This window comes from Hakea prostrata, unplaced genomic scaffold, assembly GCF_041222555.1.
Source record: "Hakea prostrata isolate BN-2017 unplaced genomic scaffold, UWA_Hpros_2 contig_134, whole genome shotgun sequence".
In the NCBI taxonomy this organism is placed as follows: domain Eukaryota; kingdom Viridiplantae; phylum Streptophyta; class Magnoliopsida; order Proteales; family Proteaceae; genus Hakea; species Hakea prostrata.
Genome location: NW_028291253.1, coordinates 128570 through 129357, shown reverse-complemented (window position 1 = coordinate 129357; position 788 = coordinate 128570).

Genomic DNA, 788 nt, shown 5'->3' with positions numbered 1-788 from the left:
ATCATAAGCATACCTTTGATGTAGGAGGATGAAGATTACTTCAGTTCTTGCGAGATATCAACCAAAGATGCAAGGGAATTGATTAGAATAGGGTTCTAACTCGTTCCAGAGGCTTAGGAGGCAGATGAGGCGGAGTATTCCAGAGACTAAACTTAAATAGAGTAGCCATGACCTAATTTTCAAAAACAGAATCAATTGGTCAATTGATTGGTTGACTGGTCCAGTCGACCAATCAAGACAGCAACTTCAACACAGGGAATTGAAGGCTCAGATCAAGTCCAAACATCAAGGGGTTTTGCACACACCTAAAGTGACATACCTAGTGGGTAGAAATGCCTTCAAACCAATACAGAGAGCACTCCAAGTCTATCAACTAATCCAATCTTCATCAGGGTGTAGTTTCCATAAATGGAACACTGACATCAACACTCATGGATTCCAATCCAGCCATCAAGTCTTCAACAGAAATGGCCCAAAGATGACTTCTTGCCTTACTTCGGGTTGCTGGACCTACAAACAACAGGGTTTTCGGGTCAAGGTTAGGGCTGGGTTTCACACTCAAACCATGGCTGGGGTTAAGTCAACACTCTCTCACCACGACCATTGGCATGAGTACTGGCGCATGTCAGGGTTTCTAATCCAATGCAAGGTCATACAGGTAACATACTACATGAAGTCCAGATACATCCCCTATGGCACCAACCAACTCGGTTTAGTACCCTTCGCAACCTAGGAATGAGAACCCTCATGGACTGGCTACCGCTATTGGACTCCATTCCATAACCCTA